Genomic DNA, 8,433 nt, shown 5'->3' on the forward strand with positions numbered 1-8,433 from the left:
TATATATATATATATATATATATATATATATATATATATATATATATATATATATATATATATATTATATAGTATATAGTATATATATATATATATATATATATATTTGTGCGTATATGTATGTATGTGTGTTTGTGTTTATTTATTTATATTTATTTATATCGATGTATATATATATAACCTAATGCGTTTTGATACATCATGTTCTATCGGGTAAGCAACTCTGGAACGACTACATCACATAGTTCAAAGCGCGGTAACAAATCTCAATTTAAATATAACCCATGCTTCTGTGTAAGGTACTTTGAACATGGCCGTCTAGATCATAAACCGAAGTATATATGAAAATTAGTAATTTAATTGTGATAGTTATGTGTAAATATTGAGTAATAACTAAATCTGTGATCGTATACTCACAAAGTATGTCTGGCCTTGCCATACACTTTTCTGAATATCTGAGATCACTCTATGAGAAAACGCAACCAAAGAAGAGGACCAGTGCTCTGCACAGTACGCACATAGCTGCGAATAACGAACGTACGCTCATACACCTTCACTCGTGCATGCATGTGTACACATCTCTTGTTGTATTTGTTGACTTAGGAACAACCGATCGTTCGGCAGTTGGCGTACCCATGCCTTTGACACACACCTGCTGCACCTGTGTTAGAGCGGTTTCGATGTGCTGTGCAACGTATGCGATGATGGCGTCATCGCGACACTGCCACACGCAAACGCCCCACTTAGCCGTAGTCACGAATTCGTCTAACCTAATGCGCAGACGAAGCGCTTGTGAGCAACTGCACAGATGCAGATGTAAGTGCTTATGAGGAGAGCCATTGCCAATGGGTGCACGTGCATGCGTGCAAGAAGACGTGTTCAGTGCGAGCCCAGCGATGAAAGGATTATGTCAGCACATTGAATGGAAACAAAAGTTTACAGTTGAGTAGGTGCATGTACTGGGATCTACAGTAATAAGTAGGGTGTGTATTCGGACTGGACGGTCAAAGGTATGACAAGCATAGCCTTCCATCAGCGACCATTTGACACCCATCCGATGAGAAAACACTATCAACTAACCAGCAGCAACACACTCAGCTGGCGGTAGAGACCACTCACCCGATGGGAAAACACTATCAACTAACCAGCAGCAACACACTCAGCTGGCGGTAGAGACCACTCACCCGATGGGAAAACACTATCAACTAACCAGCAGCAACACACTCAGCTGGCGGTAGAGACCACTCACCCGATGGGAAAACACTATCAACTAACCAACAGCAACACACTCAGCTGGTGGTAGAGATCACTCACCCGATGGGAAAACACTATCAACTAACCAGCAGCAACACACTCAGCTGGTGGTAGAGACCACTCACCCGATTGGAAAACACTATCAACTAACCAGCAGCAACACACTCAGCTGGTGGTAGAGACCACTCACCCGATGGGAAAACACTATCAACTAACCAGCAGCAACACACTCACCCGATGGGAAAACACCCCGAAGGTAGGCAGTGCAATGTGTCATCGACTCAATAAGCCGCAGACTTCGGTCATGTGCCGTTTGTATGGAGACTTGTCGATGCTTTGCTGATGATAAAATGGTAAATGTCGCAATTGTTTGTGAGGTGGTAGAATATCGTATTGTATTGTTGGTAAAGTGGTAGAATGTTGCAATTGTTAGTACACATTTGATGTCCGGGTGGTTAAGTACCGGCCCGTCTATAACGGCAGATACGTCTCCTGGGGACAGACAGCTAACTACAAGCACACGACTGATCAGTCCATATCGTTATCACCAGTCTTGTTTTCAGAATCACTCCAAAGTTAGTATCGACAGATTCCTGTCCATATTCGGCTTTTACCTCAGCTAAAATGAAGATCACACAATGAATGGTGATTCGATCTCCAGATACCGCGAGAATCAATCGTAGATGTTGTACATGGCACTCGCGAGGTGTGTCATGTGTACAATTGAACATGTGCATAGCAGTCGGTCGGGTCAGTCGATATATTGGGTGTGCCCTGTAGGTAAAAGAGATATCTTTCTATGGGTGCCGTTTCAGTTTACATTGCCCATTTGACACATTTGACAGGCGTCAGAGTAGCAGGGCATATAACAATAGTGTGGCTACATTCACTTGTGCACATTTGACAGGTGTGACAGTGACAGTGACAGGGCATATAACAATAGTGTGGCTACATTCACGTGTGCACATTTGACAGGTGTGACAGTGACAGGGCATATAACAATAGTGTGGCTACATTCACGTGTGTACATTTGATAGGTGTGACAGTGACAGGGCATATAACAATAGTGTGGCTACATTCACTTGTGCACATTTGACAGGTGTGACAGTGACAGTGCATATAACAATAGTGTGGCTACATTCACGTGTGCACATGCGAGGTATCAGTTGTACCATCCAGTGTTGCACTGGGACGATTCTGCATTTAATAGGACCCCTAAGCAGACATTCAAAACGCGTCCCATTTAACAAAAGGACAAATAAAACGTGTGGTAGGTATCGATTCCAACAGCGGTTGCAAGCGGAGACTGGTTTTAATAGCTTTCACATTCCGTCATTTCTCATGGTTTACTGTCTGCGTCCTTGGTACAGCCATGGCTACGTGGCGTCATCTATATGTTCCGTTGCGATATGACTGAATATGTTAACATGAGAACACTCCACTTGCTGTGACATGCCACGGGCGTATCGGAGGCTGTGTCGTGTCTATATAAGGTAGACATAAGTTTGAGACAACCCTGCAAGGCACAGACAAAGGGATACCACCAAATGTATTCAAAAACGGTAGTAGCACAACCCGCCAGAGGACGGCCCACAGAGACGTTTACGCGTCTACAGAAATATTTGATACGCCTCACATCTATGTGTTAGTATACAGACAGAGTGAAAGATCTGTACTTGCAAGGGTCTATAGTGAGCGTACTATGTAATACAACAGTTGCCGATGGTTGCTTCATCACACGTGGGGTCAGCTGAGGCACGCACGTACACAGCAGCCATGGCGAAGCTCCGTACTGCACAATACTCCACAGTTAAGTTCAGTGGATGGCCGCTACCATTAACCATCGACCAAAACATCACAGTACATACGGCTAGACATGCGCAGGCGTTATAAACATATCAGAAAATTAAAAACATCTATAAGAGACATAAAGCAAAACAGAACATCTATGAGAGATATAAGGCAAAATATAACATCTATGAGAGACATAAGGCAAAATATAACATCTGTAAGAGATATGAGAGACATAAGGCAAAACATAATATCTATGAGAGACATAAGGCAAAACATAACATCAATGAGAGACATAAGGCAAAACAGAACATCTATAGGAGACTTAAGGCAAAATATAACATCTATGAGAGACATAAGGCAAAACATAACATCTATGAGAGACATCAGGCAAAACATAACATCTATGAGAGACATCAGGCAAAATGTAACATCTATGAGAGACATAAGGCAAAACATAACATCTTTGATAGACATAAGGCAAAACATAATATCTATGAGAGACATAAGGCAAAATATAACATCTATGAGAGACATAAGGCAAAATATAACATCCATGGGATACAGAAGGCAAAACATAACATCTATGAGGGACATAAGGCAAATCATAACATCTATGAGAGATATAAGGCAAATATAGCATCTATGAGAGACCATCTATGAGTGTCCTATGTTGAACTGCATCTATGAGTAACTTTAGTTAAATTATATCATTTATGAGTGATTAAGTTAAATTATAACATCTATAAGTGACTTATGTTGAATAGTATCGATGAGTGACTTGAATTGAATTATTACATCTGTGATTGACTTGAGTTATTTCATAAAATCTATGAGTGACTAAGTTAAATTAATACATATGAGTGACTAGAGTTGAATTATAACACCCATGTGACTTAAGTTAATTCGCAACATCTATGAGTAACTTGTAAGTTCAATTATAATAACTATGAGTGACTTGAGTTAAATTACATTTATGAGTGACTTTTTAAGTTCAACTATAATAACTATGATTGACTCCGAGTTAAATTACATCTATGAGTGACTCAAGTTGAAATAGTGTACCATACCCATTGCCACCCTGAAGCGACATAGTGAAGCTCCTTTCAAGTTAAATACGTATATAAATTTCATAGGTGCTTACAGGTGCAATGCAGTAACATCTGTGAACTCAACGGACAATAATGAAACCTTTGCGCCATGCAAGTGCCTGATAGCTACACGAATGCATGTGTACAAAACCATATAGAACCAGTCAACACGCTGTTCAGGAAAAGACGTAAACATAGTTGCGCGCGTGACGAATGGTGGTATGGATACTATGCTGAACCTTTCCCGTTGGTGCAATATCTGATTTCGACTGTTTACGAATGAAAATATCCATCTGTGCGTGCGACTGGGGTGTGATGACAGATAACAGGCAACCGAATACGTCTGAAGAAGCTTTGCGTGTGTTTATAACTTCTTTTGTGAACTATGGCAATGATGAGTTATAACCGCCTTCTCGCAAGCGCACGTAATCGACTGTGAAGCACACTTAACGGGAGTGCAGGACTGCTTACGTGTGCAATCTCTTGCATCCACCACGTTCAAAATTAAATTGCAAATGTCATGGTTGGTGTATACCGAAATTGTTGCCAACGCTTAAAATTCAGTCGTGATATGTCGAGCGCTAACTCCCTCACCCACTAGACCTATGCGATAAATAGTGCATTGACGACAGAAACGTGGAACACAACGAATATATTTTCATAATATGAAACTACAACTAGCATAGTCTCGTGCTTCTATTGTTATAGTGTCAGAGACTACATATAAGCCCTCGGGCAATCCAGTCTGAATGCGAGATAAATTAAGCTAAGTCATTACCATTCCGACGCGCCACTACTTGCTCAGCGGAGAGTGAAATGGAAGCCCTTTTTAAAAATATTGTATACATGTTTGTGTATGTGTACACAATACACGCAATCCCTTTATGAAAATATAAATGTAATGTGGAAACGAATAAACGAAGACCCTTCGCATAACAAACTAACCTGACTATAAATGTGACGCATTCAGTGACCGGCAAAGGACAAAACTGTAGCCATATGACCAAAGGCCTAAGTGCGCACAGACTCTGCATCTCATGATCGACTAGCACTAGTGTAGTGCTCACATGTATGACAGTTATCACCTCGAGAATTCTAAGCAGATTCTGTCATTACAAGCAACATAGCTTAAATACAAGGTTTGTATCAATCACTCAACCGCTTGTCGCAATAGCTTAATGTTCGCATTCACATAAAGTCAGGCGCGTATGCACCACTCACCTTTGCTCATGTTTGTGTTCAACTGCTATAATCCAACAGTCGATTCCAAATCAAAATCTACAGTATGTCTCGTCAGTTTCCCGTGTCGGTTGTGCACATTGTGTACATATGTGTGTGTGTGTAATGTACAGCTCTTTTAGCAACTGCGCCTATATACACACCTCGCATCACCGGGCCCACATCGTTCGTGTCGTGGATATTTAATCCACTTATCGATCAAAAGACGTTGTCATTATTTTAAGATATACGTCAAGTACTGATATTATTATTTCACGAATGTATCATCTGAATTCGCTCACCCGATTGTGAACTCCGCAATATCTTCGGATGCGCAGGTTCGAGTCCTGCACCTGTCATTTACTTAGCAGGTTGGCCGAGTGGTCTAAGGCGTTGTGTTTAGGAAACAATCATTTTCTTTTTATATTGGTTCGTGTCCGTGTTGCCCCAGCACCGTGAGACGTGAGTGATATTTATATTTATCTGCTCGCGAGTTGTAGTACTTCTCTACAGCTTGCGCGCATGTGATTCTCCTCATGACATTGTACATGTGCGAAAACAAATGACTTAAGTCTTTGGCGTTCTCCCAGAGTGGAGCAATCTGTATGTGCGAGATTTTATCGCCAGCTTTGGTCCTAGTCGTTGTAAAGAACCAAAACACTGTTGCACTACTTTAAAGACCGCGAGCGAAATTATATTCAAGTAGGGTAGCTCGTGTTCAGTATACAAGGCAGTACACAACTATATCACAGGACTCAACTACGAAATCAAAAATTATTACGGTATACAGCCACACGACTAGTTTCAACATCGTTTAATGGGTCGAACTTGTTGTATATGTATTGTGTATGCATAATATTGAATCAGTGGTTTGCATATTTAAAGTTTATATTTTCATTTGCTTTCATAGAGTGTGCTTTGACTGCACAACCTTGTCCTCCGAGTATTCTGCCATACTCTCATAAACTCACTCAAAATTGCTGCCACGTCCTGTAAGGTCAATTAACATTTCCGGGTGATCATATCTGGATTCTTGAGCTTCCATTCCGGATATTCAGCGACAGTTTCTGGCATTCGACTCGAAGAATTTCATGGCTGGCAGCAGGCACAAGTACTGCACACCGATAAATCCTACAACCAAGAACATCTTCGCGCCAGGGAGTGCGCAAATTATAATATTATATTTAAAGTGCCTGCTTGGCAGTTGTCAGATGAAGAACGTAGACCAAGTCAAGTAAACTTTGCACTATTATCCCTATCGCACTGTACGCACTGTGTTCAGTTTTCCGCTCATGGCACACCCAGTGAGAGAGCAAGTTTAAAAACCAATAATAATGAAGTAGGGTGTTGAAGGAAACGTTTTTATCTTTCTTCTGTCAACTGATATTGGAGGTTTGTTACAGTGTACTAGTTAGCCATTTACAAGTGCGTTAAAACGACCTCTGGTAGCTATCGAGGGACATTGTATTGTAGCTGGGTGGACAGCATATACGTGCTGTACAATACTGCACGGAGCTCCAGTTCGGAATCCATAAAAAAAAATCATACCAGAAATGCACACATTTTGCACTTCAGCTTTATACCAAGCTAGATTTTCAATACAAAATACATACTGTACGTATTTTTAAAACTGAATATATCAAAATATCCAGCTCTCAAGAAAATAGAGTGTGTATTTTCCATCACCTGCTGGTTGCTCTATTGTGAAAAATATTACTGTCTTGTTCTCGAGAAAAAAATCGAGTTAAATTTTTTTAAATATAATTGAAGAAAGCTCGACACTAGTTTTGTTTTGGAGACAATTTCTCTTGCAATCCGCTCAAATTCATTACTATTGAAAACCCTCTGTGTTAACATGGTTGCATGAATTGACTCAACAATTATATGCACTTAACATAATCGAAAATAAAAAGTGTCTGGCCTGGTGTGGAATTTGTTCTTTTGGGGCAATGTGCTTAAACTTGACCTTGGCGAGATTTTATTACTTCAACACGATGAGAACCACAGCATTTGCAGCGTGTATATTGTATTGAGAGGTTTACATACACCTACAGATTGTCAGCAATTCCATCACCTGCTAGTTTAATACTCTATTGACATCATTGTTACTGTATTTCTATCTTGTTCTTAAGAAAACTCGGTAATCGTTGATACAATTCCTTTTTTTATTCTTTTTACTACCCACTCTGCTTCATTTACTATTTATTACCATGGCCGCGGCAATGCTGTGAATTATTTTTTACAATTTGACCATCAACCGAAAATGAAAATTGTTCGGTCTAGGTCCAGAGGCGAAATGTCTACAAATGACCAGTGGCGAGATTGGTACTCCGATACAATGATAACCACGGTATTCGCAACTTTTAGTGTTATCGCAACATTATTATTCAAGAGTCACTGTGTTTTTGGGCTGACTATATTTCATGACCTGATTTTCGTGTAGAAACGGTGAGTATTTTAATAGTAGAGCTGTCATTTTGCGCCATTCTACTGCACAAGTGACAATTCGGTTCAATCAACTATAACCTTATTATTTCCTGTGCAACCCTCAAGCAACTTTGCCAGTTGTCAAAGAGCTTTTCTGTACATTGCGGTATGAATATTGCAGACACACGATATGTGCTTCAATCGGGGGTTTGATATAAAAACCACCAATCAAAACTGAAACTGCGACACCACTGTGGCAAACCTTGCAACGGCGCGTTCGAGTTTTGTATCATTTTCATAGATAGAGCCTTAAATCTTGGGGATGTGCTTTAACTAGATACCTTTCGACCATTCGAATCAATTTTCTATTGTCATATAAATGTTTTATAAAATAAAATAAAAATGTTACCGACAGCAACATAATGGTGTTTGTTACTTTGGAAGTGAACTCTGGCAAGGTGGATACTTCATTGCTTAATATCGTGGATTAGCGTACATGAGATTGCAAAGGCGCAGTATATGTTCAAGGTATATTTTCGCATTTCATGTAGAATAATGTTCAATCTTAAGCAAAAAATAGATACCTATTGGGATCTCACTTCATTGTAAACGGATAAGCGAACACTTAACAGGTGGCTTGGCATCTCTTTTC

This window comes from Sphaeroforma arctica, assembly GCF_001186125.1.
Source record: "Sphaeroforma arctica JP610 unplaced genomic scaffold supercont1.397, whole genome shotgun sequence".
Taxonomy (NCBI): Eukaryota; class Ichthyosporea; order Ichthyophonida; genus Sphaeroforma; species Sphaeroforma arctica.